We start from the raw sequence: 27,814 nt of genomic DNA, 5'->3' as shown, positions 1-27,814 counted from the left end.
CAAAGCTGGCTTTTCTGCAGTAACAGTATTGGTAAGGAGAAAACTACTTATGCATTTTTTTTTTCTACAGGGTTAGCTCATCCGTAAGAGTGAACGCCAACGCGGCCGCATCGAATGTTGCCACGCCTTGGTGAAATCAAAAGTCGACTGCGATTGAACCAAGCACCACGCGCTTCATATGGAGGCGTTTGACATGTTGAATCACGCATGAAAGAGAAACGAATCTGCGGATAAATTGTAGGCTTTTACGTGCTAAAGCTACGATACGGCTACGATGTATACGTCGTACAGTGGTGAAATCCGTAATAATATTGATCCCCACCCCCTGGCGCTGTTTAACGAGCGATAGATTTATATAAACGGGTGTTGTTTGCATCACATACTCAACACCTAAGCCGCTAAACTAGTTCGGCAGATCTCATTCCTAGTAGTTAATCGCCTACGTAAGCTTTCTTTTTTTTTTCAACCACTAAATCACATTCTCATGTATGAAAATGCGTGTTCTCTCATTTATTTTATTTTCCTATACGAATAAAAAAACCTTTACCCTTACTTTCATAATTACCCTCCATGTTTTCAAACGCGGTATTCCATGTTTCGAGTGCGGTGTTCGCTAAAGCTGGCTTTTCTGCAATAACCCTCTTTATGAGAAAAAGCCTACTTGCGTCGTTTATTTTTTTTTTTTAATTTTATACATGCAAGGGCACATGTTAGCCTTCAACACTGCGATATAAGAACAGAAAAACGCTGAGTGGTGGCTCCGGTATTTACCGTATTAGCACGCATACTTGAAGAACTGGTTAGACGACTAGGTAACTTCAGGAAAACCGATGGTTATGTAGGTTTTACGCTGCCCACACAAAAATTAGTATTTGTGATTACTATTGGTGTTTTATGTCACGGAACCACGACACGATTATGAGAGAAGCTGGGGTTCTGGAAGTTTTGACCACCTGGGTTCCTGTAAGGCGCGCTTAAATCTAAGCACACGGGCCTACAGCGTTTTCGCCTACATCGAAGATGTGGCCGCGGCTGCGGCCGTGATTCAGTCTCGCCACCTGCGGGTATGTAGTCAAGCACCATGCGAATACCGTGGCGGGTGTAAACACCAATGCATTATGCAATCAATATCACGTCTGCGTTCAGTGTCATGAACAATCGACTTGTCTACCAATTATGTACCTCTTCCATATCATTTACGCGGCACATAGCTAGAACAATTGAGAAGTTGCAAGCGCAGAAGACAAGCGCTAAAATGAAACCAGTCGACTGAGAAGCGCAATCTCACTAAAAATTTAAAAAAAAATTAAAAAAAAGACCTTTTGTCGCCCTCGACGCTGAGCGCGCAGGTTGCCGGAAGCGCCGGCTTTCACCCGTCATGCATTTCCTTGAACATCAAGCAACACTGAGACTCAGAGAGCGTGCGCTGGGCGACGGAAACATACCGGTTATACATAAGCAGGCAGGCCAATCACTATACCCGTTACGACATAGTGGCAGCGATACACAAAGTGCGGTGCACACATATAAACATCGTAAATTGGAGCTTTACTAGGTATGCGACGGGAGCGCCACGATGCAAGGCCTGGCGGGAAAGCTGAGCAATACTGGGTCGTCAACGCGGCCTTTGCCGGAGGCGAACGCAACGCGTACCTGTCTGCCACCTGCGGTATACGTCTATAAATGGGTGGATTATGGCCACGTCATGAGTTCGCATCTCTCGGTTCTCATGGCGCCACCACCTGGCGAGGTTATTTTTTTTTTCATAGAGCACACCAGAAGTCGCTTATCAGCAAACCGGAAGTTGAACTTTGACCAATACGTCAGGAAACCTCTCTTTTTTCCACTTTACACAGTAAAAAGAGTATAAGAAGTGATACCAAAATGGGGCATAGCTGAAGTTAACAGTTGTAAGGGATACACAATATTAGAGCATAAATTTAGCAAGATTAGGCGTCATTTAACCGTCACGAAAATTAGTGAAAATTCCCTTTCACCCTCCCCCTCCTCTGAAAAATAAAGTAAACCCAGCGCTTAATGTATTGCGCTAATACTACTCTAGTCCAGCGCTAATTTTGTGTTTAATGCAGTGCCAATGCATGTTATTCCTGTGTAAGTCTCGGCGTAGATACAGTTCATGCACCTAATGTATATTCACTACCCTGAAACCTCAGAAAGCGCGTAGCACGGCTCAGCGTTATTTTTGGTAATAGCGCGCTTACCAAGACGGTGTCCGCCTCTGTTTCGCGGCGTGAGCATGAGCCGGATCCTTCGGAGGCATCCGCGAATTCGGGCAAGCTACTGCTATTAATTCTTGGTTATTTCTGTAGTTTATATCACTTTAGGCCTTGTTAGGGTATACTGCGCCGGAGTTTCAGCATTTGAAGCCTTGTTTGAGAATCGCACTGACCACTGCGTGACCGGGCGACGTGACACAGCGGATGGACGACAAGCCGAACTCCTGCACAGCGCTAAGCACTGCAAAATTTGTGGCTACGGCCCTGTAAAGTTGTGTAAAGCGTTCGTTCAGCACGCTATGCTTATGCAACGACACAGTGCTCTAGCGACATGCGGCGGGACATCTACTTAACGAACTACGCGTAGAGATAGAGAGAGAAAGAAAAAAAAAGGCGTCCAACGATTAACTGTCGGAGACTCACGCACTTCCAAACTGCACACCGCGGGAAACGGGCACTCTGCAGAGCTGTCCCACTCAACGACCACGGACAATGGCGGAGGCCACACACGGCACATCCAAGGTGGCGAGAAAACCGGAAACGAACGCGGCATGTCTCGAAAATGCTGACACATCGATCGCAGAGCAGCGAAGCGAATGGGCGGACATGTGCCTCTATAAAATCCCGCCGGACTATACATCGGACATTATGACACAGGGGAGTGTCCCCTTCGTCTTTCCTGGACCTCATTAAAGTTTTCATCATCCTCAAGTCTTGTGTACAAGCGCTAACACCCCGCGTTAAAGTTCAGCCCATGTATAGGTAGCTCATTCTCGTCGTCGCATCTCACGGCTGTAACACGAACATTTGGAACCCACGAATGTTCAAGCTAGCTAACGTTCGTCTATGTGGGCTGCAAGCACCCTGGAACTTAGTTTCACCCGAAATCTTCAAGACTCGCCCTTCAGAATCTGCAAGTGCGCTTTCCTGCGCTGCATATTCACCCAACTACCGGCGGCCCCTCTCGTGGTTCAAGTGGAAACGAGGTGCCAGTTGCACGTGTTAGGGGCTTGTCTATTGTGTTAGTTCATGTCGAGAGAGCTCCGTCCACTTTTCCCGCGACATAGCATCATAGCGCAAGCTAGCAGTGCTTGAACATGTTGTTTGCAGAAGTGACTATGTAGTCGCCATTAGTTGGGCAAACTGCATCACAGGAAAGCTAGCTTCATTAATGAAATGGCCTACTGGTCTCGATACGAAAAATTTGAACATTCATAGAATGTTCAAATTCTAACCCTCTCGGAACATTCACAGGATCTCTCTTTGTCACTCTCCCGACGACATCGCGATAACGCTGAATCGTACAGTCGAATCCCACGCCGTTGCACCTAAGATTCTTTTTTTTTTTCACCAGACGTCGAATGCTCTTGCTCGTGTAACACGCCGAAACCGACACCCCTGTTTACCACCAAGCGGGTGCGCTCACGAGGCATGGGAATCCGAATGCGCAAGCTAGCTAACTCGCTAGCTAGGCTACGGCTAGTACACCCTACCTCGGCTGAGTTCCGACGCGCCTATCTCGCAGCCAGAAAAGAACAAAACCGCCGAGCGAGGCGCTGTGCAGCTGCCGATAAGGACGCTCTGAAACGGCGTTAAGCAGTGCACGCTATGCAAAGATAGAAAATAGAGAAAAGGAGCAAGCACTGCGGCATCGGGTATCGCGCGAGCAAGCCTGCCGGACACGTCATGGCATTGCACCGAGTCTCGCAAGTCGCACGTCTCTCTCCCCCCCCCCCCTTGCGTCCCGTCGCTCTCTCTCTCTCTCTGTTCTTTCCCAGAAGCCGCTGTCGCTCCTTATTCTTTATTTTCTTCGGGTCAGCTCAACAGACCCTATGGTATAGAATGCCGGAGAACACGTCCGGAACTGGCTAATGCGAACGCGAAGTGGGCATAGTACAAATTAAAAGCAAGGTAAATCCCCGAATCAGCCTACTCTGGTCTTTTACCCAGCTTTCCTTTGCTCTTTCATGCCTCCATCTATCATACGTTTCACCAGGCTACAACGCTGCGAGCACAAAGCATAGCCTTCTTGAGACGTTCCAAACACTCATGGTAGAGAGAGACAGAGAGAGAGTGCTGTTGATCCCCTAGTGAAGTTGGTGAAGAAGTAACTGTTCACTTTTCTGTACTAAGCTTCAATTTTCGAGAGACTGTAGTATACTCTGCAGCCTAGGTACGTTTCACCCTGCATGGTCTCAGGTGGAGTTGAAGCTTGACGATGATGATCATGATGATGTTTATGTGAGACTAATCTATAAAATGGGGCAGTCGTCGCGAGTTCAATGCAGTGTTTCGTGGCTGACTTACCCACACAACGTAGAGAACGAAAGCCATTTACACAATAAACAGCTCGGGATCTTCGAAATACTCCTTCACACAGTTCACGTAATTTTAGATGTCGAGCACGATAACGTTCGGGACGTAAGAAATCATTCGTTATACCGGTCATTACGTTCTTTAGCGGCGTTCATCTGTGTGTATCAACAGCAGAAGAAGACAAGATTCCGCGCAGTTTAGCGAAAGTTTTACCGAGAATGTATAGGTGCGAGTTTTGCCACGTGCGACTGCATCACCTGATATGCATGAAATTCGCGAGAAGATATTCAGTCTCATTCAGTTTGTTTGCTAGCGGCGTGCGACCCATACAACCAACATTGGATTATCGTACAGATGGCTTGCGCTGACGTCATCGAAACCGCCATGTTGGAGTACAAACGTAGTGGGCGGCGAAGTCTGATGTTCCGCTAAGGCTACTGGAACATCAAATATCGTTTTTTTTTTTTGGTTATTCACGCACAGAAGGTAATACCACTCAAGAAGCACATTGAATCAGGTGAACCGCCACACGCCAAGGTCTCCATGTTGGGGTACGGGTACATTAGGAAAGTACATGCTTAATCTGTGCGTTACGTTAATCGGTACGTTATGAATGTGTATCTCAAGTATGTTGAGGCCAAATGTTAACGTGCGGTACAAAATTAGTTGAAGAGAACCGCAAAGTAAAGCCTTCTCAGCAAGTAACTTCTCAAGCGACAAAGCGCGGATAGGCTACGGCCTACTGTATCACGCAAAAAGAAAGTTAATATCACTCCTGTTGATCACAGCTATCAGCAATAAACTGACGAGCGTCACAATTAATACAACCATCACACTCGTGCCGTAGTACGCTGCGACAATACCTGTCCCTAGCATGCGCTGCTATAGACAGGTGTGATGGGTCCGAGGTGTGGGATGTGCTGATAAGGTCCATTCGGTGCTCTACGGAATAATGAAATTTCGACGGACCATCATGCACGTAGGATCGGACAAGGCGCTCACGCACGTTCACAAATGCAATGAAAAAAAAAAAACACATGCACGCACGCACGCACACGCGACACATACACGCCTGGGTTACTCACGCACATCAGAAGGCAAATCATGTTCATTTAATTAGACCTAGAGTCGATTTAACGGGTGAGATGGGTCTCATACAATGAGGTCGATCGCGAAAAGAATCACTTTCTTCGCTCCGCATGTTTCAACGATTGCACTGACTATCTGTTACACCTGCTGATTCCCCAGTTGCTTTAGCAATTGGTGACTCCAGCTCTTGAGTAACAGTCTCTTAGAACATTGCTAAAAGTCCAGCGAGATGTTTATATATACCGCTGTATGCACTGATGGCATCCACCTCCTCGTAAAAAATATTAATTAAATAAAAACAAAAAATAATATTTTCTTTCGGTTTGAAGTCTCGAAGCACATTTTTGAGGAGTGTGCGCCACTTACCTTAAACGCAAATATCCAAGCGCTTCATGGCCTCGCCGGCACCTAGGGCATTTTTCGTTCTTCAACCTCGCGCCCGAGCCACTACATTCCGACGTTATTTCAGAGGTTCCCACAACTCGCACACCTTCAGACACGTAGAGAGGCTCGCGCCATGTGCGAGATACACGTACTGAAGGCCGTTCGACGCTGCAATTGGTCACACTGAAGTTGGCAACGACGCAAAGTACGTCGCGCACGTCAGCGTCGAATGTGCCTCGAAGAAAACGATAGACCAATCAGAACACGCCGCACTCGCACACCGCGCACGGTTCGTCCACTCGAATGCACAAAATCGAACGCACCATCTCCTTCTCAAAGACAAGCTATACAAGCAGAACAGTAAACACCCAACAGGTTGACGGTAGACAACACTGTCGCACGCACTGTAGCAGATCTTCAATTGGACGCAAGTTGCACTGCCATATGAAGCGTTCGCGTCTCCGGACGCCGTTATCACAGAAACGGCTAGCACGATGGGTTTACGAATCGCACGAGCATTCAAAAACACTCTTGAGAGCACTCGCACTAGCGATTGGACGAGCCACGGGAAAGTTCCGTTTTGCCTCGATAGTTTGAGACGAAAGAAGCGCACGCTCTTCGCGCAGAGGTGATGCTCTCCGCAACAATGGAGCAGAAAAAAAAGTTTCGCACACGAAGCTTGGCGTCGTTCCTTACAAAGCCCCGCGTAATCTCTGCAAACACTGAGATAGCAGAGATAAAAGGGCGAGGGATGAGAGATAACGATAGAGGCACCTATAGAGGCAACGACTGCTAACAGCAGCGGTGGTTTTTTCTTCGGGTGACTCACGCTATGACTCAAGTGAGCCGCGAGAGCTGGGTTTCAGACGACACGGAGCTTCGCCGACTTGCGCAACTGTGGCTGTTCAGTCGTCCGAGAAGGGAACTGGGCGAATGAGATGAGATAATCCCAGGCACGAACAGGGGATCGAATAACTAGAAGATCCGGCCGGGCAGGACTTCGTTTTTACGACGTTTCAGAGCACGAAACATTCAAAGTGTAGCGCGCGCACTGATGCACACACATAGTCCTTTGGAGACCAGCGTCAGGCACGCTGCTTGATCGGCCAGCAAAGCGGGCAAGACTGCTCAGGACGGGACCGCGAGTCGCTGCCTTCTCCTCCTCTTTTCCTGCTCCTCATCCTCTTTCCTTAACTTGGAAACATCGCCATCAGTCACGTCAGCTCGTTTCACTTGCGCTGCGGCCGCGTGTCCTATACCTCGGCAAAGCGCGATTGCTAAATTTCCCCCCTCCAGCCTGCCAGGCACGCAAGGCATATAGCCTTGCACACACCGGCGCTTTCTCTTTTCTTCGCCAGGGCAAGCGTTCGGGCAATGCCTACTAATAGCGCCCGGGCTTGTTGTTGGCCGGCCCCTGATAGAAGGAAAAAAAGAAAGAAGGCAACCGGTTTTCTCCTCTGGACAGCAGCATCAGCAGGAGGAGCGGTGATATCGGCGAAAGCGGGCGTTTTTCGCGTCGCCACCAGGAAAGAGGCGTCGCGCGCGTGCCTTCGTTGCGGGCCCGGCGCGTGCTAGAACGATCTATCTAGTGGTCCAATGAAGGTGCACCGTGACCTCCGTGATCTGGGCGGCTATCGCATGTCTCAGAGCAGGATTTAAACGGCATAGCGAAGAGGTACCGCGACCTCTGAGATTAAGGGGCACGGTGCGCGAGTTGACACGAGGATCTAAACGGCGTAACGAAGGCGAGGTGAACAGTGACCCCCGAGATCGGAGCAGGCAGAACCTATCGCACGCGTTAAGCGATCTAATGGGCAACCTGAAGGTGCGACGGAAGAGATCATAGGCTGTGCATGGCAACGGTGGGTACTAGAACGAAGGTGCAGGTCCGGGCTCGCCGTAATCACCGAGGACCCACACTGACCGCTACCACCCTACCTTAAATTGACGGGCGGCTAGCGTATGAATATAGACGACTCTCGGTACTGTGTTCTCAGGACTTCAGGAAGTATAAAGAAAACCTGAACGTCGCACGAACCGCAGGAAATTATTCAATCACTGCACCAGAGTTAAGTACGTTCCTAAAGCGGCAATGCGGAAACACCAATTGGGTGACGTCAGTCAAGGAGGGTATAGACGCGGATCACGTATACGGCAAAGACGCCTATGTGAGTCCCTTGCGCGCACCTGGAGTTCCATGAACCCCGATAGCATGGAGGAAAGAACATGCTCGATAGGCAAAACGTCCATTTAGGTCTACTCAACTTACGGTGACATAACCAATTTAGTACGTGACGCTGTCGGCGGTTGCGTGCAGTCGTTTCAGAAGCGACATTTTCATTCGCCGCGACCCCTTTGAGCCAACCGTTTTTCGATGAACAGGCCAGAGCTTACTGTCTTTCCTCACTTTTTTGTTTCGTTTTGTTTCGTTTTGGTCGCATACAGTATATACTCGAATGTATGCCTCGGGCACTGAAATGACGGGCCGCTGCGATTGAGTTTGATCTTCGCTGATATTCAATCAGAATCGCGAAACACCCATCACTACATCACTTAGCGATATACTTTGGGCAATTATATGCACGCTTTTATTCCCTTCGAGCCTTAAGAGTACACTCGAGGAGACAGGTTATATGCATGGACGAAAAGCGATTGAAAAACATCGCGTACAATGAAGCAAGAAGAGCGTCACGTGTTTGAGTTAAGCAATGAATATAGCGCGTTGTATAAGCGCAATGAAGAAAAAACGGCGTTATCAGTATACCATCTTCCGGCACTCGTGCGCAGTGGCGATTACTGCAAGAATACGCGCCTTCCAGGCTATCGTGGCGTGGAAGGCGCAAGCTGAGACTGTGCACTGGTTTTTCCGTCAAGTGAGCCGCGCTATACAGCCCAGGTACAGTTAGACGCTGTCGTCTTATCTATAGCACCGTATACACAGGAGGGCTATTCCCGTGTACCTTCCTCGAAAAAGAGCCAAGTCAATAACCCGAGTGCTCGTAAACCCTCCTTTCCTCCTCGAAAACGGCGTCTATACGTGCACCATAACGCAACATCCGTCCATACAACTTACAAGTGATGCGGCAGAAGCAAAAGTGTCGTGAGCGTTATCTAAATTAGAGAGCTTGAGAGTATACAGAGCGATCACGGGGCCGGAATGGAGGGAGAGATGAATTATTGGAAGGCAGAGAGGTCGGCCTGCACTAGTGCGCTGTAGCCTGCTACTCCGCATCGGGGAAAGGGAGGGGGAAAAGAGTGATTATGGGTGACGATGGGGAAAGAAAAACGTCATGCATATATATTTAAGAACCACATCGCATTGGTTTCGCTCAAGTATGCTGTCCAGTCCTGTAATTTTAAGAAAATCTATCACAGCCCTGATTGAGGCGGTTGACTTCGTATGGTCGCCCATCGCTGACAAGACAGCAGTCTCAGTGTTGCCACAACGATGCCCGTTAACGTCGAAGCGGGCGCATTTCGAAGGGCCGAGTTCAGAAGCAACGGAACAGATCAGCACTTTAGTCTTAAATAATAATAATAATAATAATAATAATAATAATAATAATAATAATAATAATAATAATAATAATAATAATAATAATAATAATAGTAATAATAGTCCAGCATGTCTATGACCTCACAGAGAAACAGAACTAAGAAACAGAAACAAGATTATGATGATGGTAATGATGATGATGTTCGAGATGAAGATGTTAAATGATGATGATGTCGACGCACGTCATCTCGCCAGCCACTCAAACAAGCTCGCGCGCTTTGAGCTTCGATGTCGGACGGTTTTCGTGGAGTGGAACTGAACGAGACGAGAAAATGGTTGCACGGAAGAGGGTGGTATGTGTGAGAAGGGCTAGTAACACGCCTCGACGTCCACCCCCCCCCCTCCCCCCTCCCCGCGCCTACTTCCCCTCCAACACACTCTAGTGTATATTTTTAAGAAAGGGAACACGCGAGCGCGTGGCCTGCGCTCTGCTGCGGCTGCCTCAACACCATCAACCGACCGATAAAGAAAGCGCGTCCGCTTTTTGCGCCATCTGCTAGCAAACAAAACATCAAGGCATGACCGTTTGACAAGAGCTGCTAAATTGTGCCCCAATTCCGGTATCGCATCGGGCGATGTCGCCAAAAGCGGATGCGCTTTCTTTATCTGTCGGCTGATGGTGCTGTAGGCAGCCGCAGCAGAGCGCAGGCCACGCGCTCGCGTGTTCCCTTTCATAAAAATTGACACTGTGCAGTACATGCATACACACGAATCCATAAAAAAAAATAATGGACCGGATCACAAAAGCTATCGCCCCAGATATATCGTCAGAGCTTCGCGACGGAGGTAGTGGGTTCGTCAGCTGCCAGTTCTTTGTTTATTCACTTGATTTTCCCTCTCTTTCTCTCTGTCTATATATATATATATATATATATATATATATATATATATATATATATATATATATATATATATATATATATATATATATATATATATATATATATATATATATATATATATATATATATACACTCACAGTTCACTCGATCCCTATACACTTTTTCCTTTGTTTTCATTATACTGGCTTACTTCGGCTATAAGGCTAGTTACCAAAAAGTTATACCCCTTGGGTTCTCCGTACTAATTGTTCTTATCTATGTGGTATGGAGCGTATACCTATACTGAAAACACACGCTCAACTTGTTTGGTGCACGCCTTTTCGAGCACATCATTTCTGCACCAACGCCCAAATAACGACGTTATTCGCGAGGTGGGTCTATACTTACCTGGACCAGTGACCCCGTTTTCCCATTTTGGACAGACGACCACGCGCGGCAAATCGCGCGGCCAATGTGCGCCCGATCCATTATTGGCGCCACAACAAGATGCGACGAAGTATACACACACACATACGCGTACGCAGAGCTTAGAGCAGTGCGCTAGACCATCGAGAGTATGGAGGAAAAGCCACTCGAGGCCAACGCCTATACGAAACTCCTGCGTCGTAAGCTTGTGCAGTAGACAACAAACAACGCGGTAGAGCAAATTGGCCGGGCAACGGAGGCCAGTTCTCTACCTCTCTAGTTATCTTAAGCCTGCAACGGTATATTGCGACCGTTATAGACGGGCTATAAGCTGTATACGGCGCTCGAGAAGCGAAACATGGCGGGCTTTTTTCTGCTTTTTTACAATCTGAAACGGAATAAGCGAGCATCGACGTCTATATACGTATGGTTTAAGGAACTTGGGAGACAGAGAGAAACACGGAAATTGCTTTTCGATCGGGTTTCGTAATTTCTCGCCACGCGAACGCTGTCAAAGAGACGGGAGAGAATACAGAATGCCACGCCGTATAGAACACCCCTTCCACCGCTCACAACCACACACAGTTGCGCGTTTATACGTGCGTGTATATATTTTCCCGACGGGCATACGCGAGTTATGCTGCTTGTACCGAAGACAAGTTCTAGAACGAGTTTTCATGAAGACTTAGCCACAGATGAACAAGGTTGACGGACGAAATCTCTCCAGTCTTTCGTTTTGAAAACGGTGTGAACTTGTCAACTCAATTATTGCACTAAGATCGAACGAATGAAATGTTGCCGCTGTATAGAATCAGCCGACATTAGCGAAGTGCACGCAATATTCACTGGGTAATTAATTAAATCGTGGTGTTCTACGAGCCGAAACAATATAATTTCCAGAAACGCTGTATGTGGTGACAAAATCTGCATTCACTTTGTGGGAAGCGACATCAACAGCCACACAAGCAACAATGAGAACAATCGATCGCTTGATTCGGAATGTTGCAGCCGCATACTGTTGCACAAACCTGCCCTGTGCAATCAATTATTTTTACACCTGGTGTCTGGGTTTCTTCCCTATACTGCTCGAACTGCGACTAAGCTGGATCGAAACCCAGTGGTGTTCAAGGCAGGAACGCAGCGAGAAGGTTTTTTCGTTTTGTTTTTCATGGGCTGGGAGATTTCACCATAGTTAGTTTATGTGCGTTTATATGTGTGCGCATAAATGTGCGCATAGAAGAGTGAGAAAAAAATGGGATGGGGGGGATGAAACAACCCCTCCTTCTCACCCCAGCTACACCAACGGTTCACAGCTATACAAGAACCAACGACGAATTCGAGAGTTCGACAGAAACCATCTGGTCGGGATGAAACATGACGAAAGGAAGGTAAGTACACTGACCAAATAAAATTTTAAGAGCAACGACGTTCCAGTTTCCGCGAGGCCGCCGAAAAACTTTAAAGCTTTGATTCCGTCGGTTTACATGCTTTCTTTCATGATGAAAGAACAGTACGTTCGTTTAGTGGTTGTACGGCTTCTTCGAGTGCAGCCGCGGCAGAAGGTCAACGATCCTCTGCTACATGCAAGGCTTCCCCGACCAGGCTAAGCGTGCCCCCCCCCCCCCCCCAACAGATCAAGGAAGAGGCACACCCAATCTTAATCCCTCAAGCGCCCCACCCTCGAACCAAGTAGCTGCCGATATACAAGAATCCATTTAGAGCAAGTATACGCCTCTCGCTGCATAAGTTAAGGTTCTAGTCTTCGGCGTAGTACGCGAAGCAACCTATATATACACATCTAAATGAGCAACCTCGTTTCGCTCATTGTCACCCAACGAGAAGTGCGGTGGACCAGTCTGTGTACACATCTCTTTTTTTCTTTAGTTTATCCGCGTATACAACGCGTATACAACGTGGCAGCACAAGCAGAATATGTGTGATACACCTAAGTTGTGTTGGCAAATGCGATTAATTTTCGAGATAATGTGGCTACAGAAAGGGTGGCACCGGGTTATTTGGGAAAGTCACGTGAGAGGTCCGTCCTATATATATGAACCGGACGTAGTCAGTCTTGATGATGATTGATATATGAACCGGCCGGCGTGGGGTTTAACGTCCGAAAACCACGATATGATTATGAGAGATATATGATTATGAGAAATTTCGACCATCCAAATCTGAGCACACGGGCCCACAGCATTTTTGCCTTCACCTAAAATGACACCGCCGCAGCCGGGATTCGATCCCGCGTCCTGCGGGTCAGCAGCCGAGTACCTTAGCCACTAGACCACCGCGGCGCGGCTACACAAAACTGTGAAGCTGTGTTTCCGAGGTAGAATCCAGGAGGAACCTGTAGTTCGGACCATATATCCATCGCTGTAAGTCAGGCGACCTGTTGTTCTCAAGTCGTTGCAACGTTGATTAGTTGTATTACTTTTAGGTGTTTTCTTTTCTGTGCCTGGCGCAATTATTATTATTATTATTATTATTATTATTATTATTGTTGTTGTTGTTGTTGTTGTTGTTGTTGCTGCTGCTGCTGTTGTTGTTCGCTGCATTGACAGTCTGAATGGGTGGTGTGTCTGGTCATGAGCACATATGCGACGTCGTGAACTCGTTCACGCCGTAATTCTTGTCAACACGGCCTCATCAAATGTGAGGCGCACGGGACGGCTTTATGCTCTCCCACAGTAAAGTACCCAGTATACTCTAAATCGTTAAGCACCGTTTCTATAAACACACGTTGAGCTAGTACACCGCACTTTAATTTGTCTGCCATTTATTGTAAGCACAATCTCCCATAGAAGTTCTGCTACACATCGTTTTTTTTATTGTTCACTGTTTCATTTATATTGTTCACTGTTCATTGTTTTATTGTTTATTATTGTTTATTGTTACCGATTAAATTTCGTTACGGCCGTTCAGTTCCATAATTAATGTAAGATTCTAATACCTATTTAGGTCGCATACCCAACTCGGTTTCTGAAATTCGCAGCAGCGCGATGCTGAATATAGCGAAGCGAAACACAAGCCTCCTCCATCCCTTTCTCTCACCCACTTGTTTCAAATTCTTGAGGTATATCATGCTTTGTTTATCATGGTTCTTGTTGTGCACTTACCTTGTAGTGTATAATGGACCATGCAGAACTTTTGTATAAGTTATATCATTATACTGACGCAAGGCATTAAGGCGCAGGTTTAAGATGCCACATCAAACGCGGAATTTGACCAGCGTCCCGCGTTGGCGTCTACACGAGTAATGCAAAAGACCATCATCATGCGATGACGTCATCACGACGTTGACATAACCTCACAGTGACGTGACGACACCCGATGACACATCATCGCACAACATCGTAGCTTCGCCAACGGCACGCAGATCACGGAGGCACTGCAAATTAAACTACGCGTAGGTGAGGTGCCTTTGATCTTGGAGGCGATGGAAAAGCATGTTAGGTAAATATAGTTTTTTTTTTTTCGATCACAGGCGATGCAAGTTCAACGTCGAAATAGGTTTTTTTTTCTCAGCCAGTTTCACGCCGTGAGATTCGTGGGACAGCGAAGCTGTAAGCGAGCGACAGAGTGCATGTGATTGGTTAACGAGATCACGTGGTGTCGTGGATCCGCCACTGGGTCTGAAATAAGTGCTCTTACACATTTAGAGCGTCATCGTTATTGTCATTTAGCATCATAACCATCATTCCACTTCATTTTTTCATTTACTCCCTCCTCTGAACAAACAATGCCCTGCTTAACGACGGCGACTACTACTACTACTACTACTACAATATACAACTATGCTAAACTATAATTATACTAGATAATATATCGTACTACTACTATACTACTACCACCACACTACAGTGTTGCTGCTTTTACTGCTTGTATACTACTACTACTACTACTACTACTACGACGACGACGACGACGACGACGACGACGAAGTAAGACAGTACGCTTTGGAAAAAAATCCGTAATGTTCTTAACAAATGAACAAACGATCGACAGACACGGTATGGAAAGACTGCGTCTTTAGGTGAAGTATAGAAAAACAGCACATAGCACGAAAGCGCAGCGCCCTGGTTTTACACTTGCAATCGGTCCCTCGTGCAAAACGTGCAGCCTGGTTCACATACTTTCTTCTTTTACTCGGCACTCTCACACAGAGTGTTCCAAGCACACACTAAAGCCCCGCTTACGTAGGCTCCTATTCAACAACGTTTCTTCCAGCACTGCGTTCGGTATATCTCGACGATTTTACGACGATGCATCAGTTCGGCCAAAAGTCAACGTTTCTGATCAAATTACACCCGAACGACGAACTACTAACGATTCACACAACTTTTTTTTTTTCACTCGGAATCGACGAACGAGCTAGAATCCGTCTTCCAGGAGACAGCGACGAATGACACCTCCAGACAACGAAGGCGATACGCAGCAGCAGTAGAGGGGGCAGCGTATACGAAGGCAATATCCAAGTCTTGGAGAGAATCTGTGACATCACTGCGAACTGAAACGTTCTCCAGTACGTCAGTAGGTCGCGTTACCAAGCGCAGGTAGCGTGCTCTCTGTAGGCAAGAGAGAGAACAAAAACGAAAATCAAGTAGGAGCACGCTTGATTCGATCACGTGACTCAGGTCGCGCAACCGCTGTTCGCAGTCGCCGAGCGGCAGGCGCTGATATCCACAACGACGACGACTGCGCAGTGCTCGGACCCGTCGAAGAGACTTCGGAGTAGGGGGAAGGAGAAGGGGGCGTGGTTGACGCTCCCTCCCCGCGACCCTTTCGAGACACAAACAATTAGGCCGCGAGCACGAAGCTGCTAAGTAACGCTGCGAGGAACAAAGGACACACCTGTCACGACGAGAAGCAAAGAGGCCACGTCTACGGGCCCTCCGGCGGCAGCGAGCCACTATAGCGGCTTGGCGTGACGGAATCCCCGTTCACCTGCCTCGTGTAGGGGCGTCCATTCTTCTGGACGCACGATCGAGATTCACCTGGCCCAGCACTTTCGCATCTGCTCCCGGGATGCGCACGGCGAAAGAGAAAGTGCGCTGGACAGCTGCGAAATCTCGCTTTCGAACTTGCACGTCCTTGAAAGCATCAAGAAGCCGTACCGATGAGCGCCAATCGTAGAGCAACACGTGATTCCGATGTCTAAGGGCTCGCTGGATTCCGTGCCGACCGGTTGTGCCCTCGCGATCTTTGACGTCAGCGTAGCTCTGGCCGACTGGGCTGGCCCTACGTCATCTCCTGACGCCGATCTCCGACGACAGCGTAGCTCTGACCTACTGGACTTGCCCGACGCCATCTCCCGACGCCGACAAGAGCTCTCGCAAGTGGTGCCCCGTCCTCGGACTCCTGTGACCGCGTTTCCATCTTTCCTATCTCTCCTATACCCTCGATATGTCCTCGCTCGCTGTCCCAGCGCATCTCTCATTCTCTCTCTCTACACCTTTATTCCTATCCTTTTAATCCCTCCCCACCCCCGTCCCCTGTGAGATACTGTTGAGGTGTCACACCCTGATGCAGACAGTTACGGGGCTCACTTTTCTTTTCACTCTTATACACATAAACACTTCCGATGTCTAAACCGCGGCTAATGGTTTCTGTGTGCCCGAAATCTAACGTTTTAGTCAATAACAGTGATAGTTATTTAAATTCCACGTCAAAAATCCAAGATAAGATAATGAGAGATACTCAAGCGGATCGAGATGCCGTAGACATCCCCTTTAGTCACTTGAAAAGTGGGGGCGTATAAGCCTGCTCCATACGGTTATTCACTCGGACATTGGGTTATGTCTTCGAAGGTTTATAATCATAATGGCCACCCAACACCTCTGATGTTGCATTCTAAGAACTGTCTTATTCCCATACTCACTCCTGGACAGACGGTGATCAAAGACATGCAGTTGTGAGAAGCGTGTCATCGCTTCATTTCCTTTTTTTTTATCCGTTATGAAGCATATCTTTTGATCTCCTCGGCCAACGTGGTTTGAAGAGTAACAAGGAGGGGGGGGGGGAAGGGGGGACTCAATAAACTTTCGCATATCCCTATAGAGGAAACCTATTCACGCCTGTGGAAGGCTGCACCGTTGAACCATTCGACCGCGTACTGGCATTCCTCGGACCCAGCAGATTTGGGAACTGCTCGAGTTCGAAGTAACTCACTTAACGGCCCCGTTTGCTCTACCAAAGAAGGCTTATACCATTGGGGAGGGTTCGAGATACAGACAAGATTTGATTCGGTTTTATTGCTATCTTCCAGCTTTCTTCGTTTCTTTAATATTGAAGGCATGCGGGTATGCAAGACGCGTAAGGCGCACGCTCATTATTTGCGCATTCCAAAGATAACGCGCCAACCCGCAGCAAAGCAAACGCCACTAACCGCTCGGAGAAGTCACGTATGTTTTGCGAAGTTCGCAAACTGAATACTCCGAAAACAAAGGTGAAGAAGCAAAAAGAAAAAAATCTGCATGGTCTTTCCGAGATCTAAACAAGCTCACTCTTCCGACTGCATGGTTTTGGAATGCAGATACACAGCTCGTCGCTTTCTCTCTGCAGCAGACCGGTTCCGTGCCACCAGATGGAGCGTCACGAGTTCTAATGAAGGCATGCCACCACTACAACAATTAGCGAAAACTAAGAAAAAAAAGACAGTGGTGAAAAACAACCGGACAGGGCAGCGAGAAGGAATAAGAGTTGCTGTTTGCGAACCCTTCGCTACCTGGGTAGATCCTGGGTAGAGGTGGTGAAACCGTGGAAAGAGATTTGCTGAAACCTTGTCCGATTAAAAACAAGAACACGCACTGTATTAGCGAAATATGTCTATTTATTAAATATAGCCTATTTGATTTGATTCTTATGTAGCGACGTAGTTGATGTACGCACGAGCTTACTAGGCCTGTCTTCCTTTTATACGGTATTTGTTGGAGTAAAATCAGTTGATGTTTAGTGATTAGGTAGGTTAGGATAGGCCATGATGTTGCTTGCAATGGCTACAGAGTTTACTCAGTCGTGTATTATTCCGACACTCTATGACCACGGTAATATGCATGCATACACACTCTGAAGACAAACTGATCGAATTTGAAACAGCAGCGAACAGAATAACAGCTTAATAAACGTAATGAAAAATAATTGCCCACACTCGCACTACACCAAAGGCTTGAAACAGCGAAACAGGACGAGTCTCAAGACTAATCCGGCTGCTTCAAGGTTGCTTCTATGCTAAAGCCAGGTAATACAGGTTGCTTCTAAAGGTCGTCGCCATGTTCTAGCTATAGCTGACGCAACGTTGCTTCTACGTCGATTCTACGGGCCGAATGGTTACAGTTAAACCACAGACAGTCAATCACACACACGGCACGGATGTCCAACCTGCACAGACAGAAACAGGCGCTTAAACCAAGCGTTCGCACCTTTCGAACATCTATGGACACGTCATCATTGGCGTATAGGCCTTGCGTCGCTTCGGGGCCTTCCACCGTTTCTCGTAAACTATAATTCTCTATAGTTATACGTGCTCCGAGTTTTCGTCTAGCCGCCGTCCTTTCGTCGCTATTTGTTGTTGGCGTAATCGTTGCCTTCATTTGTAGTCGACAAATCTGTTTATGATATATATATATATATATATATATATATATATATATATATATATATATATATATATATATATATATATATATATATATATATATATACCAAGAAGTGGAGGACGGGCAAAACGAAAACTTTTTTATTTTTCCTACGTTTCAGCCGAGGACCGGCCTTCATCAGGGAAAACACGTAACAAAAATGTGCTTTTCTTAAGTAGGCATGGTATATCAAGGGCTCCTGACACGTGAACTATCACTATCATGCACTATCTACTCTGACGTGGTGAGTAATGAACAGCAGAGAATGCCAAAGCAATGTCAAAGAACGATTATGAGAATGCATGAACGGTGTTTACATCAAGTAGATCACATGAATATCACTTTGAAAAGTACAGTAATATCTACAAACAAAACTATCAAACCCATACAGCAAATCACACGCAGAAAAAAGACAAAAAAGTATAGCACAAAACGTTCAAATGGAACAAGATGCGTAACTAAGAATTTCACGGGGCACAAACAGAATTGATGACACAAAGTAAAGAAATTCATTGCACCGAAAAGGTGTAGTAAAAATCTGCATGTACAGTGATTATGAACATACTGTGATGAAACAAGAACTTAGTTCTGCGCCGAAAGAAACGTCAGTTTGCCTGGATCTTCATTTATACCGGATAAGATTGCGTTGAACTTGTGTATCAGAAATGACTCGCGCAGTTCCCTATCATAGTGTGAAGGGAAACCTGATTCCAGTATAGGAGCTCTTAGTTTATTGAATGAGTGACCAGGAATGTTAACGTGCTTAGACAAAGGTAGATTGGGTAGGCTTGTGGCATGTGACTTACGGTTATTAAAGCGTAGTCTAAAAGGTGTTTCAGTATGTCCGATGTATTGGAGTTTGCACACAGAGCATTCAAGCATGTACACAATGTTGCTTGTGTCGCAGTCAAAATCCCCTTTCATTTGTAGATGAAAGTTTGATGCTGTACTTTTAACCAAAGTGGTCGTCGTCATATGGTTACAAACTTTGCAACGGGGTTTGTTGCATGGGTGACAACCAGAAAACGTGGTGGCGGTAATCCTTGATGAGGTTAGTATGTCGCGTAAGTTCTTCGATCTGCGATATACTACACGTGGGGGATCAGGAAAGATTTTTTTAAGGTGATCACTCTGTATTAGTGTGTTGTGATGCTTCTGAAGAATGCTGTTGATGTTTGGTGCTGATGCGGCGTGTGTTAAAACCAGGCTCGTGCTTGAGGGTGCGGCCTGCTTCTTCCGAATAAAACGTTCCCTACGGTCAATGTCCTCAGCCCGTTTATTAGCATCGTTAACGACTTGTGGTGGATATTTTTGTTTCTGTAGGGCCTCCCGAAGTTTGGTGCAGTTGTCTGTAAAATCTGAATTGTTTGAACATATTTTCTTGAAACGCAGTGCTTGACCATATGGGATTGCCGTTTTGCAGTGCTTCGGATGTGAACTATTGAAATGTAGGTATGACTGCCTACCGTAGATTTTCTAAACAGTTTAGTCGTCACTTTGTTAGCACCTATAGTAACCGTGACGTCAAGAACATTTATTGCTGTGCTTGAGTATGATTCCGAAAAAGAGATGGTGGGATGAGCCTTGTTGAAGTCTGCAATGAACGACAGAAGTTCTGTCTCTCCGTGCTGCCAGATAAGAAAGACGTCGTCAATATAACGCTTATAATAAAACGGTTTGAGACTGCATGCGTCTAAGAATTTATCTTCGAGTTGGCCCATAAAGATATTTGCATAGCTTGGTTCAATTTTCGTACCCAGATTAAAAAAATCTTTCCTGATCCCCCACGTGTGGTATATCGCAGATCGAAGAACTTACGCGACATACTAACCTCATCAAGGATTACCGCCACCACGTTTTCTGGTTGTCACCCATGCAACAAACCCCGTTGCAAAGTTTGTAACCATATGACGACGACCACTTTGGTTAAAAGTACAGCATCAAACTTTCATCTACAAATTAAAGGGGATTTTGACTGCGACACAAGCAACATTGTGTACATGCTTGAATGCTCTGTGTGCAAACTCCAATACATCGGACATACTGAAACACCTTTTAGACTACGCTTTAATAACCGTAAGTCACATGCCACAAGCCTACCCAATCTACCTTTGTCTAAGCACGTTAACATTCCTGGTCACTCATTCAATAAACTAAGAGCTCCTATACTGGAATCAGGTTTCCCTTCACACTATGATAGGGAACTGCGCGAGTCATTTCTGATACACAAGTTCAACGCAATCTTATCCGGTATAAATGAAGATCCAGGCAAACTGACGTTTCTTTCGGCGCAGAACTAAGTTCTTGTTTCATCACAGTATGTTCATAATCACTGTACATGCAGATTTTTACTACACCTTTTCGGTGCAATGAATTTCTTTACTTTGTGTCATCAATTGTGTTTGTGCCCCGTGAAATTCTTAGTTACGCATCTTGTTCCATTTGAACGTTTTGTGCTATACTTTTTTGTCTTTTTTCTGCGTGTGATTTGCTGTATGGGTTTGATAGTTTTGTTTGTAGATATTACTGTACTTTTCAAAGTGATATTCATGTGACCTACTTGATGTAAACACCGTTCATGCATTCTCATAATCGTTCTTTGACATTGCTTTGACATTCTCTGCTGTTCATTGCTCACCACGTCAGAGTAGATAGTGCATGATAGTGATAGTTCACGTGTCAGGGGCCCTTGATATACCATGCCTACTTAAGAAAAGCACATTTTTGTAACGTGTTTTCCCTGATGAAGGCCGGTCCCCGGCTGAAACGTAGGAAAAATAAAAGTTTTCGTTTTACCCGTCCTCCACTTCTTGGTATTTTTCCACTGGATCCAAGAACACCTTCTTTTTCATATATATATATATATATATATATATATATATATATATATATATATATATATATATATATATATATATATATAAGACGAAGCGAACAACGCAAGCACGGCGAGCGTTCACGAGCTCTTCTTCATCTTATTTGATCTTCCAACGAAGCCCCGAGAAGATAGCAGCCTTCATGCCCGGTGCATATATATACGAACGAGAGACCTTTGTACCACCTGCGGTCTCGTTAACGGCGGCGGCCACGAGGTGCACGAACTGGCAACAATGGAATAGGCCTGGCTGGGACTCGTGATGGTGCTTCAAGATAGTGCCTGCGCCACGTAGACCTTGTTTCATTAGCCGAGAGAAAGAGAGAGGGAAGAAAGAAAGAAAAAGGTGCAGCACGGTGTGCGCCGTGCACTGCGAGCACCTGCAGATAGTAAATCTGCATACTAAACCTCGAACGCGATAAGAATTTACAGTTACATTTTTAGTATTGGCTAACTTATTGGGATATGAACATTCCGTTTCGTTCTGATCGCGACGAGAATTCCTCGTAAACTTTTTATTTATTTATTTATTTATTTATTTATTCAAAAGGCCTTAAAGTAAATCCCATTGAAGGTCTTTGAGTAAAGGAGACATCAGTCACAAGACAGCATGTGAGAAGGGCTACAGTGCCAACCTGTACCACTGATGTATAATCACAGTCAGAAGACACAAAAACTATAAGCAAAAAGTAAAAAAAAGCGACAAAACCAAAACTACAAACAGCAAAGCGTTGTGGCAACAACATTGCAGAATACCAACGCGCAACAAAATCGGGTTAACGCGGAAAGGCTCTTGATTGGAGATGAATTCAATGCGACCCGTAAGACCGTTTTAACGTGCAGTTACTCTATATAGGTAGCAATGATGAGTTGACCATGAATGCGCGGTAAAGCTTGCTAGCTATTAATAAACCATTATTTTATTTCTAGCACCATCATCAGAAGTTGATGGTAGTCCTGCACCTCTCTGGGGCATAGGCTCATTAAATGAGAATACGTCATACGGCCTCTTTAGCGACTAGAAGCCGAAAGGCGATTTTTTTTTTTTCCTCGGCCAATCGTACATGCCATAGGAAGTAAAATGCCCAACAATTAACGCAACTACATCATTTATCAGCAAACTAAACAGAGCAAAGACCAGTAATATCAAAAGGTTTGAGGATCTGTACTACTCCGTCTTGTTATCATTTTTGCGGATCGCACCCGGCGCCAGCATGGATGCTGCGAAGGCACCCTGCACATGCGCGCGGGCCGATCATTCTAAGGAAGCATCTTCAAATGTTGGCCTTGGTTGCACATAGAGTTCGAATGAAACGAAAACGAGAAAACAAAAAACAAAAATGAAGATAGAGCGCAGAGTGGGATGAGCTGTTTGAGAAAGGAGGCCGCCGCAATCAAACTGCGCGTAGAAGAGGTCAGCGGGGTTTGTACGCTCTATACGCGGGAGCGTGGCGGTGTAATTTACGGAGCCTTTGTTCGGTCCGGCGACATCTCGATCTGCAGCGCGAATCTGGGGCAGGCGGTGTCTTTTGCGGCGGGGCGAAGTTGGGGAAAGGGTACCCTGTGTCGTGTGTGTGTTTGTGTGTGTGGAGAGAGAGACAGAGAGAGAAAGGGTATCATAAGCTGCGCTATATAAACCTCCCGGCGAGATCTTGTATTGGCGAACCACTCATGAGAGTCTTCCAGATCATTTTTTTCTCGTTATCTCTTTCTTTTATCTATCCATCTTTCCCTCACGAAATAAGTGACGTGAAACTTCCTTGAGTGTTTATGGTACGACCGCTTTTAGTATAGTTTCACCAAGCTACAGTTGTGCCCACAAAGAACTTCGTAGAGTCATGGACCCCTGATTATTTGATATCTCGGCGGGAGGCTACGGCGTTGAGATGCTCAAGACGCGATAGTAGGTTCAATGCCCTCTTGGACGCGAAGAATGATCAATATTGCATTCGGGTACGTGAGTAATTTACCCACCCGCTCGTTTATATACCATGCATTCGGTGAACGTGTGCAGATAAAAGCAGTAGCGGTCGAAATTGGTCTAAAAACCTCTACCACTGCCCTCACAATGCAATGCGCTGTGTTGAAACGTAAAAACACTACAGTTTCAAGAGCACCATACCATAGCTCGAACATGGTCAGAAATTTTGTCCACTAGATGTTTATTAGCGCGGGCTTACGGGCGCACGCACGCAGGCGAACACACACACACACACACGCACACACACACACACACATACACACACACACACACACACGCACACACACACACACGCACGGACGCACGCACGCACACACACACACACGCGCGCGCACACACACACACACAAACTCACACACACACACACACACACACACACACACATATATATATATATATATATATATATATATATATATATATATATATATATATATATATATATATATATATATATATATATATATATATAGTTTTTTTTTTGCGGGGCATCACATGCCGTCACCTTCGATTGAATACACCATACAACGACGGAACGAAATTTGTATTTCAAAATCAGCGTTCAGAATTTAAGCATTTAGGACCTAAGATCAGTATCAATATTGTGCGCGAATCCTGAAGCCAAATCGTGTTAAGAAATGATCCACATATGAGATAACGGAAAGACATTCTTTCAAATGGCGGCATTAGGTAACGTATTGTTCACAGCCCCCCCCCCCCCCTCCTGCCTCCTCCCACGCTTCAGGCTTTTTCAGTCCCGGCCCATGCATGACAGAGGCCCGTTAGGGTGAGTTTACTTTGAGACTTCTGCGCTACACGCAGGCGAGGCCAGAATCATAAAACATTTAAAAAAAATTCGGATGTTGGACACCTCGCCGCTCACCAGTGGCGGATCCACAGGGGAGGTAGGGGGGCGGGAGGGGCGATTGCACCCCCCCCCCACCTAGCTTTAGTGCTCGTAGTCCACATCCTGTTATCAATTGTTACAAATGAGCGAAACCACTGGAAGCACACATTACCAGTATTTATGCTGTAAAGGTGTTTTTGTGCTAGTAAAAACAATCAAGTCATCAATACGCGCCCTCTCAGGTGTTACTTCAGGCGACAGTCTCACCCCCTTCAAGTGTATGGCCGGATCCGCCCAGGGCCGCTCCCCACATCTCCAAATATCGTCCGGGCCGAGTTCAGTGTTTTCCGTCAATCAACGCAGCACATGTAAACGTTTGGCATGAGCACAGCTAAGCATGGTCTCACTATCCTGTTGGATCGAGTTGGCAGGTCGATACTGTGTATGCGCTATAGACCTTTTTTTTTTTTTTTGCGGAGAGGAGGACTTCCTTCTATCGGGGCTGTTGCACGGGAATACAATAGCTTACATCACAGCCTCGGCAGAGCATTTTTGGGCGTCACGCGTGTTAACAACAGCCCAGAGAGGTCCATGGCGGAGCACGGAGCCTTCAGTGAAAATATCTATAAAGGTAGGTCCGAGCTAGCGTGAAGCAATGCCGCTGCACGTAATGAATGTAACTTCCCTCATTAGCTTCGCTTAGATGATTTACTGCTCGATACGGAGTACCGAGTTGAAGCAGCTTAACGCAAACGCGTGTGAACGCGTTTGCGTTGCGAATGCAACAACTAATTGGCAAAAATGAGTGAGTTTAAAGTGCGGAGAACTATAGGGAGGCGAACTGTCGTTTGTTGCCGTGTGCTGTAGTTTGTTGTATGCTGTAGTATGCTGTCGTAGTTGCTTGGCGTAGCGCTTTATGTGTAGCATATTGATCGCGCTCTCCCGTCAAGGAGATATCTTTTTCCTCCTGTTTTTCTAGCACCTTGATGATCATCACTTATCAACATAAGCAAAACAAAACAAAATAAAAAAAACTATAGTGCACTTGGCGTAATGCAGGCCAGACCACTATGAAGAACCAAAGAAAAAAAAAGGGGGGGGGGGGGGAACAAGCGCGAGCATGAACTGACCAGCCCAACAAGCAAGTATACTTCCGAGTACGCATAACACTGCACAGATTTCCCGCGTAACGGGAGAACGCGCGGACGGGCTGCGAGAGTGAAGAGCTCTACATACAGATGGCGCTGGCAAATGGGAGTCAATCTAGCAAGGCACTGCGCCGTGTCGCCTGTAGGCAGACAGAAATTAGGTGCCTTCTTCCTTTTCCTCATGAACCACTAACAACAACAATCTAGCACGCAGTGCCAGCCAGCCTGGCTGGCGCGTTAAGTACGAAACTTGAAAGGCACTCAGGCTCCGCGACAGCCGACAGAGAGCGCCACTGAAGCGCTATCTCGAGCGGGCTCGCGTTCCGCGCGCGCTATAGGCAGACGCGCTATGCGACGCGTCGTTATATACTCGCAAGCCACGCGCGGCACGCTCGCTTCATTACAAGCAAGCGCGCGTGTCGTGGGGTTGACTTTTGTTGCTTTGACCGCTTGCTTGCGCGCTGCCCGCGGGGTCGCGGTTCGTGGAGTCGCGGCAGTTTCGTCTCATGTCAAGCGTTAATGAAGGCGGCTGAAATTAGAAGGATTTCGGAAGCGTTAAGCGAGCAAAGAGAGAGAAGAGATCCGAGAGCTCGGAGGCCGGACCCTCCTCCTGAGAAGAGATCCGAGAGCTCGGAGGCCGGACCCTCCTCCTCCCTCCACCTCACTTTCCTTCCGGTGGTGCTAGCGACAGAGGGAAGGCAACATAAAAGAGTATAAGACACCTATCTCTGAGGCCAGTTGTCCGCAAAAAGCGTAGCAAAGCTTTCAAAGCCTTCTGGGCTGAGGATGGGCTCTCTCTCTTCGCCTAGGATGGGCTATCTCTCTCTCTCTCTCTCTCTCTCTCTTCACAACATTTCTTTTTAAAATCTTTTATTCCCCTCACCCTTTCCCCCTCACAGGGTAGCCAGCCGGTCTAAGAACGGGCTATAACCTCCCTGTCCTTCCACTTAAACGTTCCTCCTCCTCCTCCTTCTGGTGGTGCTTATAAATAGTCGCACTTTCTGTTCATGAAACGGCGGGTTATGTGATGCGCAAGAAGAAAAAAAAAGTCAGACTCGCAGGATTGCCTTCGGGAGATTTCCCTTTTTAAACTGGATACATTCAGACAGAGCGAAGAGGCGTTGCGCGGTACATGGGACAAGCCGCGCGTAAAGTTTTAACGATTTGTAGGCCGAATGAAGCGCACTATAGCTCGCTTGCTTGTTGAAACCTACAGACCCATCTCCACAGTCATTTCTTCTCTCTCTTTACCTTCTGATTTCCGTGCATGCTTGAACGTCGGGCGGGGGATAGATCGGATGCGCATTTTTTTTTTTTTTTACTCTTCTCTCCTCTCATCCTTCACCTCTCTTTCATTCCCGTGCGGTGTAACCGTCTCCTAACTGAGAGGCAGTTACAACGCCGCACGTATTTGTTCACTTTTTCCTTTAAAACCACTTCCCCCTTCACGGCTTAAAGGTACGGGGTTATGACAAGAAAAACAGGTGTATTGTACAATATTTTTGTCGCTTTCGAATTCCGTACAGACCGACCTAAAATGTATCAACTCATCCAGCACAGCGTTGTATCACATACACGTGAGACGCATGTCCAGGAAGGGAAATAAAAGCAGCTTGAGAGAATGACCCGCAGGTCGCGGGATCAAATCCCGGCTGCAGCGGCTGCATTTCCGATGGAGGCGGAAATGTTGTAGGCCCGTGTGCTCAGATTTGGGTGCAACGTTAAAGAACCCCAGGTGGTCTAAATTTCCGGAGCCCTCCACTACGGCGTCTCTCATAATCATATAGTGGTTTTGGGACGTTAAACCCCACAAATCAATCAATCAATCAAGCAGCTTGAGTTCAGGCGTTGCAACCGTGGCCTTGTAGTTATTCTCTCTTTCCTTTCAACCAGCCGAGCACCCGCGTGTAGCTACAAAGTTTCGGCAACGGCATATAATACGTAGTATTCATACGAGCGAGACATTTAAAAATACGCACCAGCAAGAATACCCCCGCTCAGGCTTGTCTTGTTTCTCTCTCTCTCTCTCTCTCTCTCTCTCTCTCTCTCTCTCTCTCTCTCTCTCTCTCTCTCTCTCTCTCTCTCTCTCTCTCTCTCTCTCTCTCTCTCTTTTTCTCCAACTGGGCGTTTGAACACGCTAAAATTTACAACAGCAATGTATTCTAGTGCATATACTCAGTGAGCAAAATACAATGCGTTCAAATATGACAAACAAACAAACAAAAAGCGATTTTGACACATTCTTATAACGACAAACTAAAAAATTATTCATCCCAGGTACTAACCACGTGCAAGCGATCATGGCGAGAAATATAACGTTCACATAGAAAGCGATGCCTTCTAATATAAATCAATTTTATACGTAATCAAACACTCCTGCTCCTGAAAAAAGAATGGCATTTTCTCATTAGTCAGCAGATCCAAGAACTCAACGTAATAATAATAATAATAATAATAATAATAATAATAATAATAATAATAATAATAATAATAATAA

At 46.3% G+C, this 27,814-nt stretch overlaps 1 protein-coding gene across 2 annotated transcripts in view; it reads right to left on the bottom strand.

Moving 5' to 3' along the window:
- The window catches only part of LOC119174610 (uncharacterized), a 288,473-nt gene that overhangs the window by 32,756 nt on the left and 227,903 nt on the right, over positions 1-27,814 (bottom strand). The window contains exon 1 of one of the 2 annotated variants that reach the window (XM_037425595.2): positions 6,009-7,127. The exons of the other annotated variant lie outside the window; for it this stretch is intronic. The gene's annotated coding sequence lies outside the window, so the exon portion shown is untranslated. Of the gene's footprint in view, positions 1-6,008; positions 7,128-27,814 lie in introns of those variants that run through there. 2 annotated transcript variants of the gene reach the window in all.

This window comes from Rhipicephalus microplus, chromosome 5 (assembly GCF_043290135.1).
Source record: "Rhipicephalus microplus isolate Deutch F79 chromosome 5, USDA_Rmic, whole genome shotgun sequence".
NCBI lineage: Eukaryota > Metazoa > Arthropoda > Arachnida > Ixodida > Ixodidae > Rhipicephalus > Rhipicephalus microplus.
This window is presented reverse-complemented; position numbering and strand designations above follow the sequence as displayed.